Source organism: Tupaia chinensis, unplaced genomic scaffold (genome assembly GCF_000334495.1).
Source record: "Tupaia chinensis unplaced genomic scaffold, TupChi_1.0 Scaffold000539_1, whole genome shotgun sequence".
Lineage (NCBI taxonomy): Eukaryota > Metazoa > Chordata > Mammalia > Scandentia > Tupaiidae > Tupaia > Tupaia belangeri.
This window is the reverse complement of record NW_006160052.1, coordinates 445565-458014: the sequence shown is the minus strand read 5'-3', so window position 1 is coordinate 458014 and position 12450 is coordinate 445565. Positions and strand designations below refer to the sequence as shown.

Below are 12450 nucleotides of genomic sequence, written 5' to 3'. Positions count from 1 at the left end.
CCCCTGGGGGGTGATTTCTCGCTTTCTGTCTCTCTGTCTCTCTCTGTCTGTCTGGCGAGCGCACGCGCCCTACAGCGAAAAAAAAAATGGAGGCCATGTGCTTGGTTGCCTTCTGTTTTTCCCTCTGTTAGGTTTATTAGTGACTAACTGCACTGTCATTTCTCTCGCCTTCTCAAACATATTTCTCTTCTGAATAAAAGACACTGATATCTTCCTCTAATTTGCAAAAGATATCTAAAAGAAAAATCAATACTTTTCTAACGTTCTGAGATTTACAGTACCTTCCCAATGAGGTAAGGTTACAGTGTTTCAGAATGTTCATAAATGAAAGAGGTTTGGGAAGGCTAATGAAGGAAAATATTACTCATATCCAGTATACTCTTTCTTGTACCAGGCACCTCACAAGATCTCGTAATATTTTTCATTGAATACTCTCAAAAAACGTAGTAGGTAAGTATTATTTTAGTACCCGGTTAACAAATTAGAAAAATGCAAGTGATATAGGTTAAGCAAGCTCTCGAAGACCGAGATGGAAGGACATCTTTCAAATAATAATAATTTGCATATCCAGTACACAACCTGACCCTAACTTGAAATACAGCAACAGTCTATTTTGCTTCTTTCTCAGCTGTGTAATTTAGAAAAGAAACCCTTCAACCAGAGCCTCCACTTAACTGGGGTGGGTTATTTCACACGACGAGGTCTTTTCCATTTTTTCTCCTGTATATTCTCACCAGAGTCCCCTACAGATCTGCCAATTCTACATTTCTATACTTACATACAAACAAGATCTCGAACTTTCCCTCTCGCTCCTAAAATAGCTGTACCTTTGAATAAAAAGTATAGTTGAATAAAAAATCTGTCCTTTGCCATTAGGAGGTCTGTTCTTCCAAGGTCTCTGCAACTTTTAGAGTTTTGTTTACATAGCATAGAAGTAAGTCTATTTTAATGAATTAAGCTTTAGTTTGAAACACTTGGTTAAAATAAAGCTTCAAATATTAGATTGATCAAATCCCCAAAAAAGTAATCAACAAATCATAGTTTCTCATCATCTATTGGTTAAGGGAGCCAGATCCTGCATGACTGACTGTGGTTCGAATCCTGGCCCCGGAGGCTTGAAAAACATGCTGGGCACGTGTGTGCATGTCCACATTCTCACAGGATGGAGAAATGGAGGAAAAGGGATTGTGGCATGACCATGCCACATTGGGGTGGAGGGTGCTTCCGTTTTCTCTCTGTCTCTGGTAAGTGTACCTGGCATCTAGCAGTTAAAAAAACAAAAGTCACAGATTTATTCTCCTTTTCCTCCACCAGCTTCTTCCTGGAAATTAATACATCTAACTACACTTCACTGGAAAATGCAAAGGTCATAGTCCACTACCTCTTCATGTGTCATCCTTTTTTCTTTCCTTCTTTTTTTTTTTTTTTTTTTTTTTTAAGCGAAGGTTTTTTTTTTTATGGGCTAGAGAGACAAAGAGACAGAAAGCGAGAAATCATCCCCAGAAGGAATGGCCCCTCTGCAATCCCTTCTCCTTCATTCTCCTCTTGGAATTTTGAGCATGCACAACACATGTGCCTGGTGTGAGTTTTAAGCAGCCGGGTCCAGGACTCGAACCACTGTCAACTACATGGGAGTCCAGCAACATAACCACTATGACATCTGCTGGTCTTTCATGCATCATTCTTATATTGGTAGCTCACTACCTAAATCAAAAAGCCAAACAGGGCCAGCAGGTGGCTTGGTGGTTAAAGCACTGGATCCCACATGGCAAAATCTGTGGTCTGAGTCCTGAACCCAGAGGCTTGAAAAACATGCCAGGTGTGTGTGCAAGCATGCCCCACATCCCAGGAGAATGGAGAATAAATTGCAGCATGCCCCCCCACACCCAGAAGGGGGGAAATTTCTCACTTTCCCGCTCCCTCTGTCTCTCTGACAAGTGTATGTGCTCTATGGCAAAAATCTAAACAAAGCAAAACGAAGCTCAGAGGTTAGTAGCTATGGGATCTTGAGTAAGTCACTTTCTCTACCTCTATCTCTCAGTTTTAAAGTGAAGATAAATGATAATACCTATCGGTCACAGTTAAGATGATTAAATTGAATTGAATAATAGCTAAGAAACTTCCATATGAACCATAAATTCAATGACTGTAAAGATGATGATTATGGTTCACAAGGCCAGAAGTCCATTTTAATCAATACATAAAATCAAACATGTAAATATGTGATACCCAAGTAATCAGAGACCGAAAGGGTCAGAAGTCTCTTAAGGCACCTTAGGGTTAAAAAACGGGGTTAACTCAGTGTCTCACTGGTGTCTTAGTTTTTGATTTTTGTTTTTGTTTCTGAGTTTTTTGCCACAAGGTATGTGCATTTGCCCGAAGGAGACAGAGGGAGGAAAAATGAGAAATCACCTCCACAAGAACAGGTGGCCACACTGCGATTCCTTCTCCTCCAGTCTTTTCCTGGGATTCTGGACGCACATGCACATGTACCTGGTGTGATTTTTCAAGCCGCCAGGTCCACGACTCAAACCGCCGTCAGCCCTGGGGAAGTCCAGCACCCTAACCACCATGCCGTCTGCTGGCCTGGTGCCTTAGAGATTTTAACTACAAGGCCCACTGACAGCCACCAGGTGCTTCAGGCACTCTCCTCCTCTTTCTTTCTTTTCCCTCCAAGTTGGTCGCTCCCCTCTCGACTTCACTGCAGAAGTGGGCCACGAAGGGTGTCTCTCACAAAGCATCAACTCTTTGGCTGTTTGAGCTCCTGCCCTCAGACAGACTGTCATACCCACCAGCAGCTGGCACCAAAACTAAGAACGAAATACATGCCAGACCACGGCAGCCAGATATGACACCCACAGATTACAAGGAAACAACCCAAGGACCAACAGATGTCTCGTCCCAGGATCCCCTAACTACTCTGCCTTGACCCCTCCTTTCCTTAAGTCCTAATAAAAGCTCCTTGCGTGCACCCTTCAGGGCTGATGTAACTATCCCCAGTTGGCCCGCTTTCTGCCTTGGAAAGTGAAAAAATCCTTTTCTATCTGCTTTCTCTCAGAGTTTGTAAATGCTTTCACAGCCCATGACAAAGACCACCCTAACGGAGGTTTTGTTTTTGTTTTTTAAAGAATTGTTTTATTTAACTTTATTTATTATTATTATTTAATGTTTCCAAAGAGAGAGAGAGAGAGAAAGGGAAGAAAGAGAGAAACCGCGCCTCCAGGCCTGAGACTCACCCATAGTTAGCCATGTGGGCGTCCAGCACCCTTAACCACCAGGACACCTGCCGGTCCCTAACAGAGGTTTTGTGTATCTGTAAATGGTGTTGAAAATTTTAAGTTTCTCAGACTTCCAGGTTTTATTTTTTTCTGATGATAGAGAAGCCTAGGTTGGATTTGGTGTTTCCTGCCACTTCGACATTCGCTGATACCTTTCGTTGTCGGATTTGTTGTTTTAGGAACCACCTTTGCCTGCGGACAGTGGGCACTGGAAGCTGGAAACTAGGCTTTATGGGCACGAGTCCTGAGATATCCTCTCCGCTGGGAAGCAGCATCATCCTCAGGTTCTAACGTCAGCATTCACGTTCACAGTCAAAGGAGCAGGGTGCAGGAAGGTTTAGGGTATACACACCCCTTTTCCTCTCCTAATGACCCTGTCCCTTCCTCCAAGCTTGTGTTTTAGGCTCCTTTTCAAGGCAACACGGAAGTCCTTGGGTTCAAAGTACGTGCTCCATCCTCCTTTGCTTCTTGCTCTACTAATTTCTAATTTGGTGGAATTAAGAAGCGATATAGCCCTGATGACCTTAAAGGTGAAGGGAAACTGTTCAGTCCTTCTCACCAACCCTGGCTGCGGCAAAGCTGAACTGAAAGAACAGCAGTTTGGAGGCAGGGGAGGAGCAGACCATCCCTAGGCAGTTGAGAGCAAAGCGTTCAGGCAGCACCCAGGCACCAGAAAGCAGGACTGCCATCCTCACAGCCACCTGCTGTGTTGCTGGCGCTGCGCTAAGCGCTCTAGGTGGGCTGTAACGCCCTCTGCACACTCTCGCTATCACTGGCCAGTTGTGCACTCGGGGGAACGGGGCGGAAAGTTTAATAACGTGCTCGTGGTCACACAGACGGTAAGTACAGAGTTGGCCTTTGAACACGAGCCCCTCTGACTGAGAGTTCTACGCTTTCAGTTATTAGGAGGAATTGACACTCATTTAACTTTGATCCCCCTCACTTAGCCGCCCACTCACTTCCTTCACCGGGGGGTGGCCTGTTAATGTGGTCATCTTCTGCGAACAGTTATCTCAGGTGGTTTCTGCCTCACAAGTTGTCAGGCTGGTTTCATAGCCAGACTCGTAACCCATGAGCTTATCGCCGCAATCGCTGCTTGAGCCGAAGCCAGCTATGGGCTGAGGCTGCTGTCTCCCTCAGTCCTACGACAACTTTAAAACGAAGAATTAACATTTCCCGTCTTATGGGTAAGAAACTGATAGTGAAGCAAAGTTGACTGCCTAAGGTTGTACAGCCAGTGAGAGCAGAGCTAGGATTGGGAGATAGGTTCATCTGAAGCTTGGAGACGGCCCCACCGCCTTATTTATTCATTCACTCACTCATTCATTTACGGATTGATTTATAGACATCAATGGCCTTGGCCTGCAGCAAGAGCCCCTCTTGAACACAAGTTGTAACAACAGAGGGACATTGTCCAGCCCCTGCAGCAGCAGGTGCAGACAGAGCACTAGAGACAGAGAAAAGCTGAGTTTTGAGAATGAAAATGATGGGGTCGGGTGTGGGGAGGACGTTCACAGTGACTGTCTGGTCATTTGGGTGGTTGCTGTGCATCATCAAAAGGATTCCTACTCCATGAGTCTCTGAAACGCACCTGTAAAGCCTGTGTTTCTGACTTCTCCATCACCTCAGGTAACTGCGCCCAGTCCTTGTCACCTCGTACCTCCCCACAACACACCTCCATAGGCCTAAACTCTCCAACGCGTGTCCCTCGTCACTGCCCTGGCCTGGCAGAGAGGAGCAGGGAGAGCCCTGGAGCCCTGCAGACCCCGATGCATGCCCACCACTGCCCGGGCTTCAGCTTTACTTCCTCCCGCTTTCACTGTCTGTTCGATCCAGGGGACAGAGCACTGAGGCCTTCCGGTCCTCTCCAGAAGGCACCGGGTGCTCTGGGTGTATGCTGATGTTTCCGGAGGAGCAGGGCACGGGCAGGCTGTGTGCTTACCGGCCTCCAGAACTGCCACTTCCTGCTCCACCAAATCTGGAGGGAGCTGGGACACAGAACCTGAGGGCTTTTGCCAGTCCTCCACTCTGAACAGTTACCCCATTCTCTACACAGAACTCGTACGGGTCCCCATGTCTCTGAGGCTGGCCAGGGCCAAGAGCTAGCAGTGAGAGTGGATGCTTTGTGAGACACCCCTCATGGCCCACGAAGTCTGCACCATCTATGGAACCATCCTGTGGAGAGCCGGCTCCCTGTCAGCGGATGTCACACACAGCGGGCTGTTCGAGAGTGACGTCGGAACTCACACAGGAAGCAGGTTTTCTGGGCTGCAGTATCCCCAATCTTTACTACCTGCCGGACCTGTGGGCAATTTGGCGAATGCTGTCCTGCTCTTTCATACAATTAAAACAAAATGAGCAAAAAAGGCACTTACTTACATAACTATCCCACTAAATGCCTTCCTCGGGAAGGCAGGAAGGCTACAGTAATCAGATGCAGACAATCAGAAATCGAGTAGAAAGCCTCATTTTTTGTACAGGTCCCCTACCTCTTCCATTCCTCTTTTCAGACCTCTTGCTGTTCTACTACTTCCTTACCAAACTGCCCCCTCTCCAAATCTGTTCCTCTTTTCCATAATCAGTAATATCTAGAAGCTGCGTTCCCAGGGGAACCACAAATATTTGTTATTCCCTCTGTCATGTGACTTGCCCTAAAAATAAAGTCAAATATTTTTCTTACCATCAAAATGTCAAGAAGAATGTAAATGGATGCTGTTTTTTACGCAAACCTATGGAATAGAGAAAGTCTAATGCTACATGGTCAAATTTCTAGGAAACTGTGAAAGTCCTAAAACAGAAGGCAGTATAAAAACCTAGGTGTTCCATTATCCTATCTTTAAAATGGGACAAGCAGAAAAGGGCTTGAAACAGGATTAGAACAGGCTGATACACAGGCTCAGAACGCCCGAATAAGCAGAATTTCTTTTCCTTTCAGAAGAGAGTGGCAAAGAGAAGCAGCATGTTTGCTCTCAGGTCAAGACTAAGCGTTTTCCTTTGAAACGGCCCCATGGTGTGCGAGAACTGGCCAGAGACTTCCATGTGAAGCTGACAGTACTTGAAACCAGTTACTAAACAAGATTTGTTTTCTGGTCCCATGTGACTCTGGGGTAGGCGACCTTTGCAAAATGATGGGCATCATCTCTATTTAAGGCCCAATGTGGTGATGGCACCACTATATAAAGCGTTGTGAATTTAAAAGCTTCCAAATTAAACTAGGCCTAGTAAATAGAATTGTAACAATGGCAACAGTGATAATCATAAAACTTTGTATTTTGATAGCTGCAACAACAGTTTATGTTCACTATTTCTTGATCCTCAAAGAATCCTTAGAACGTGGGGCACACACACACACACACACACACACACACATACACATGCTCATCTGAGGGGACTCCAAAAAACTGGTGGAAAATGGAATTAAAGTACATGTTTATTGGACTGATCCTGTAGCTTAGTGGTTAAGGGGGCTGGATCCCACGGAGCCAACCACAGTTCAAATCCTAGCTCTGGTGGCTTGAAAGACATGACAAGCATATGTGCATGCATGTTTAAAATTCCAACAGGATGGAGAAATGGAGAAGGGGTCTGTGGCATGATCATCCCCCATGGGGAGGAAGAGGAGGTGAAATGGAGGAGAAGATGTTTGTGATTGGACCACATCCCATTGGATGTGGCATGGCTGGAAAGACTTGCCAAGCACATGTGTACGCATGTCCAAAATTCCAACAGAATGGAGAAACGGAGGAGAAGGAATCTGTGACATGACCACACCCTATGGGCTAGGGGACGGGGTACTTTCTCTGGCAAGTGCAGGTAACCTCTGGCAATTACAAAAATTGTTTTGAAGTACAAAATTATTTTGGTGCAAAAATTGAAGCCCATGACATTTTTCCCATGACCTTTTCAAAAATCCTTGTACACTCACATTTTACAGGCGTGCAAAAGCTGAGGCTAAGGAGCAAGGGGGCTTGCCCAATCCGTGTCTGACTAACAGTCAAATTCAACCAAGGGTTCTACTTCCAGGTGTGTCTTTTAATACTAGACATTCTCCTTTCATGCGTCCACCTTACCATTCCCACTATACCCAAGAATTCTGAAACCGACATGATTTGTGATCAGGAAGACCAGGAGTTTAAAAAGCAGCCTTAGAGCTGTTAGTGAATCTATCTGGAAATAGATAGAAGAGTGTGAAGAGTGTGGTGGAGAAAACAACACAGGAAGAGCTGAGATGAACTACTGCAGGATGGAGTCACTAAGGCACGAGGGAAAATCCCCTCTCTTCTTCCTCCTTCACATCCTTCCCGTTCATGATTGCCTAGCCTAAGACCCAGGACTTCCCCAAAGGGTCTCCGAGAACCCTTTCCCCCAATGCTGGGTTGCCTTTACAGGTCCATGTGATGGTCTCCTACAGCATTTTGGCTAAGCTTCCTGATTAACCGGGAGCAAGTTTCCGATTTTTCCTTGGAGCTACCATATCAAGACCAGTCACATTCGTTCTCACTGCCTCCTTGACACGTTTCTTGTATGACATGGTCTCTGGATCCTTCCCCATTCTGAACAGTCCCACCCGGTTTGTCAATATCTCATTTTAAATGTTTTACAGAAAGGAGATGTACTACCCACAAAGTGATTTCAGTTCTTCACCCAATAAATCAACCGGAAAGTAATAAACATGTATCGAAAGAGAAGGGAGTTTTGAGTAATGGAAATGTTCTATATTTTGACGGGGCAGCAGAAAGAGGTGGTGTTGGTAAACCAGGTGTGAAAACCGAGCACTTAGAACAGGGCCTGGTGCAGCATCAGCCCCTACGGGTCACCACAAACCAGTGCCTTCCTGGCACAGTATCCCCAGCCTCATCTTCAGCTCAGGGCAGTGTATTTGGAGAGTGACATTAACAAACTGGAGGGCAGGAGGTCCGAAGGAGAATTATCAACAATCTCTCCTGTTGTTTGCTACTGTCCAGCTCTGCCCTGCTCTGGTGAAAGCACAACAGGCTTCTCTCCTGAGGTTCAGTCCCATGAAACTCCAATTTCTAGAGTATTTTATGGACTTCTTAAAGAACAGGGCATCTGAAAACCCACTATTGTTTCCATGCCTGGGGTCAAAGTTCCTAGAAAGAACCTAACCTCCCCTCTGGGAGAATCTGGGCAAACCTCCTTGGATAAGTCCGTTCCAGGATGTGTAACACAGAGTGCGACTTTCTGTCTAAACTACTCAGGTCCTCCCTGGGACCCTTCCTTCCTGGAGCCTCATTTCATTTCCACCCTAGGATTACACCCTGACCTCAACTGTTGAGCAGATCCGGCAGGGGACTGACTCTCTCCACTCTGTCAACAGAAGGTCTCACTGAGACACCCCCCCAACCCCCCCCACCCCCGTGCTCACTGAGACAGAATTTCCTACCTGATGACTTGCACACGGACCAAGACCGTACTGCCAATGCCCCTGCAGCCAGACCTCACACCGTGGGTCAAAGTCCTGGAAAGTGGTCATGGCCTGAACTACACCTGAGTTTGTTTCTCTCCTTTGGACACAATGATCTGAATTGCCAGGGGCAACTTCCTTTTACTCTCTCCCATTTGAAAAGAGCTAGGGGCAGACTTCATGTCTACTGATGTTCTATTCAGAACACTGATACTGAAGAAGGAAAAAGGTTCTAAAGAGCGGACACAAGAACTCATAAAACGAAACAGTCTGTGGAGGATTTAGTGTAAGGGCAAACAGCTCTAAAAACAGGTCATTGCTGTTTTACAATCCCATTCATTCATGTACTCATTTATGTGCAAAGGCTCCTCAAACAGTTCATGGAGAACAGATATTATGAGAAAAAAAATGCATGGATTTCAAATTTCTTTTCACCAAAATTAATTCATCCTTTAATTCCATTTTTATATGAACTTTCTGAAATCCCCTCACATGCATGCTTGTGCTAATTTCAATCACATTTGATTGCCTGGAATATCATTGGTCCTAGATACACAAGTAAGAATAAGATTCATATTCATAGGAAGGAACATGAAAATTCATGTTTAGAATGTCAGTGCCATGGGGCCAGCAGGTGGCATGGTGGTTGGGGGTGCTGGACTCCTACATGGCCGACTGCGGTTTGAGTCCCGGACCTGGCGGCTTGCTTTCTCACTTTCCCTCTCTCTCTCACTCTGTCCCTCTCTGGTCAAATTAAATGGATGAATACAGTTAAATAAAATAATTCCTTTAAGGGGAGAAAAGAAAAAAAAAGACAGAGAATGTCAGTGCCATCACCACAGCCTGTCAAATAAATGTGTTTGTGTTTAGTATGCTCTGTAAAAGATGGAAAATACGGGGAACCAGCAGTTAGCGTAATGGCTATGTTGCTGGACTCCCACGTGGTCGACCGCGGTTCGTGTCCCGGACCCGGTGGCTTAAAACTCACGCCGGGCACGTGTGCGTGCGTGCCCAAGATCCCGAGAGGAGAATGGAGGAGAAGGGATTGCGGCGTGACCATCCCCCCTGGGGGGTGATTTCTCGCTTTCTGTCTCTATGTCTCTCTCTGTCTGTCTGGCGAGCGCACACGCCCTACAGTGAAAATCTCTCCAAAAAAAAAGAAAAAGATGGAAAATACGCGGTACACCTCAGTAGATTATAAAAGTCCACCTGATCATTTCAGCTATAGGTGGCATAAAGTGTAATGCATGAGCTTCTTGTCAATATGGCAAGAGCTGTATCAGCCTTGAGCCTGGCATGTCTAGGTCTGCAGCACACCTCTGGCCCTCCGAGTTGTGTGGCACTGGCATCACTCCCTCGGCCCTAAATGGGAACCACAGTAGTTCTCATCTCACAGGGTTGTAGCAAAGGTCACGTGAGATCATGGGTACAAAGGGCTTAGCACGGTGCTTGGAAAGCACCCCTTTGTACCACTGTACTTTCCTTCTAGAGTATGCATGTGCTGCTTCGCATCTGTACTTCATACCAACAGGACCTTCCCTTCCACTTTTCAAATCACCTTAGCACCTCCATGTAGGGTTAATATCCAATGTCAAGGGGCCAGCAGTGACATGGTGGCTGAGACACTGGCCTCCCACATGGCCAAGCATGGTTTGAGTCCTGGACTCTACAGCTTGAAACTCATGCTGGGTGTGTATGTATGTCCAAAATCCCAAGAGGAGAATGGAGGGAGAGACTGAGGCATGGCAACTCCCCTGAGAGGTAATTTCTCTCTGTGTCACTCTCTGCCTCTGGCAAGCACACATGTCCTATAACAAAAAATCTCTCTTAAAAAATAAAACAAAACAAAACAAACAATGTCAAATGAAATGGTCTTGAAAAGAAGACCTTAAGAAGTAAAAGCAAGGGACCAGCAGTTAACGTAATGGCTATGTCGCTGGACTCCCACGTAGTTGACCACAGTTCGTGTCCCGGACCCAGTGGCTTAAAACTCACGCCGGGCGCATGTGCGTGCGTGCCCAAGATCCCGAGAGGAGAATGGAGGAGAAGGGATTGCGGCGTGACCATCTCCCCTGGGGAGTGATTTCTTGCTTTCTGTCTCTCTGTCTCTCTCTACCTGTCTGGCGAGCGCACGCGCCCTATAGCAAAAACCTCTCCAAAAAAAAAAGAAGTAAAAGCAATAGGGGCCAGCAGGTGACCTGGTGGTTAAAGGTGCTGGATTCTCACATGGCCCACTGCGGTTCAAGTCCCAGACCTAGCAGCTTACTTTCTCACTTTCCCGTTCTCTCTCTCTGGTCAAATGAAATAATAATAATAATAACAAATGGAATTAAATAAATAAATAAAACTTTTAAAAAGAAGTAAAAGCAATAATCAATAAGGACAACACATCCATGAGTAGAATGAAGCTGACCTAGAGTCCTAGAAATTCTGATTTCTTTAGAAACTTATCAAAACCATCACCTGCTGGGAAAAGAAGCAATAGCTCATGAAACTTTCTAGGTTAAATGAAACTAATGCATTATGCATTAATAATCCAACAGAATTCCATTCAAGACTCAGTCTTTCGAAGCATATCTGAGCCCTGTATTAAGTTACAGACACACATTTAACGTGAAACCTTTACAGCCAACAGATGGTCCAGAGCTTTCCAGAAATGCCTGCCAAGCAAAGCCTGACCAAGAAGCAAAATAACTGGAAGGACTTATCAGGCCTCTTCAGGCTGGGAATAACAGATGTGGAGGAGTCAGAATAGCATCATTTCTAATAGCTGGGGACTATCTCCAAGGGAAGGGATTTAGATGCAGGAGATCTCTGTGGTCCAGAAAGTAGAACTAGTGCTAATGGCAGAGAGTAGACAAGGAAATGGAGAAAATTTTATTTTATTTTATTTTATTTTTTAGAGATTTTTGCTATAGGGCACATGCGCTCATTGGAGAGATGAAGAGAGCTAGAGAGCCAGAAAGCAAGAAATCAACCCCCCGGGGGGATAGCCATGCCATAGTCCCATCTCCATTCTCCTCGCAGGATTTGGCGCATGTACACACATGCGCCCAGTGTGAATTTCAAGCTTCCAGGTTCAGGACTCAAACCACAGTCAGCCATGTGGGAGTCTAGTGACGTAATCATTACTCAACCTGCTGGTCCCAAGAATGGGAAAAGATTTAAATTCAACTTAGAAAAAAACCAGACCTATCTAAAAGAGTTGTCTAATATAGTCAGACAGTTGCATCAGAGGAAGGGGAGATGAGATGAGGAGAATTAAGGATTCAATATAGAATCTAATTAGATCAAGAAGCAAGACTGGATTTGGCTGATCTATGACATTTTCAGATACACATGGTAAGAAAAGTGATTACTCTCTAAGACCCCACTAACTATGAGATAATAATAACTGACCTGACAGAACTGAGTAAAGATGGGGCCAGCAGTTGGTGTGGTGGTTAAGGCACTGGACTACCCATGGCTAACCATGGTTGGAGTCCCAGACCTGGTGCCCTTCTTTCTCACTTTCTCTCTCTCTATCCTCTCTCTGATGAACACACGTTCCCTATAGCAAACTTTTAAAATAATTTAAAAATTAAATAAGTAGGGAATCAGAAGTTGGCATAATGGCTATGTCACTGGACTCCCATGTAGTTGACCGCAGTTCGAGTCCCGGACCTGGTGGCTTAAACTCATGCTGGGTGCATGTGCATACATGCCCAAGATCCCGAGAGGAGAATGGAGGAGAAGGGATTGTGGCAT

The 12450-nt window shown here is 45.5% G+C and overlaps 1 protein-coding gene and 1 long non-coding RNA gene across 3 annotated transcripts in view; one reads left to right on the top strand and one right to left on the bottom strand.

Moving 5' to 3' along the window:
- ENTPD1 (ectonucleoside triphosphate diphosphohydrolase 1) overlaps positions 1-12450 on the bottom strand; it is a 117552-nt gene that overhangs the window by 83724 nt on the left and 21378 nt on the right. The window lies entirely within an intron of this gene.
- Positions 3996-6554, top strand: LOC102472758 (uncharacterized). The gene is made up of 3 exons (XR_335799.1): positions 3996-4117; positions 5335-5536; positions 6214-6554. It is a non-coding gene; the product is annotated as an uncharacterized LOC102472758 (long non-coding RNA).